Raw genomic sequence first — 606 nt, 5'->3', positions numbered from 1 at the left:
TGGGATTTTGCAGCTTCTCCTAAACCTTAGCCTGAGCCATGAAATGGTTCTAGTGATGTGGAAGACCTCCTGCCTTGTTTTGGTACCAAAGAAAACTCTACCAACAGCCGTCAAATGACTATAGACCAATTTCCCTGACATCCTATATCATGAATGTCCCAGAGAGACTCCCTTTGGTCTACATGAGCAACAATCAGAACTAGGAGCTACCAGAATCCTCTACAATTTGCCTACCATCATGGAGTAGGATCTAAAGAAGCCATAATTTGCCTGCTTCAACTAAACCATTCATTTAAACATGGTAGACAGCACTGTTTGAATCCAGCTTTTTATTATTCTTCAGTGCATTCAACACGATTCAGCCTGATTTACTTTGTCAGAGACTCCAGAAGCCTCAGGTTGAGGCAGCAACAATCTTCTGGATCAAAGACTATCTGACAAACAGACCACAGCTTGTGAGACTGAAGGGTCAGCTGTCTATTCAGTTTTAGTCAGCAACACAGGAGCAACCAGCCACTTGCAGAGACGGTCAAGTAGCTGAGCACAGGGAGATGGGGAATCGCTTTGTGGGGAAATAATCCTCAGATCCTGAATGTGAAAAAAAAA

The sequence above is a fragment of the Cyprinodon variegatus genome, unplaced genomic scaffold (assembly GCF_000732505.1).
Source record: "Cyprinodon variegatus isolate N-32 unplaced genomic scaffold, C_variegatus-1.0 Scaffold1048, whole genome shotgun sequence".
Lineage (NCBI taxonomy): Eukaryota > Metazoa > Chordata > Actinopteri > Cyprinodontiformes > Cyprinodontidae > Cyprinodon > Cyprinodon variegatus.
Note: the sequence above shows the minus strand (reverse complement) of the source record.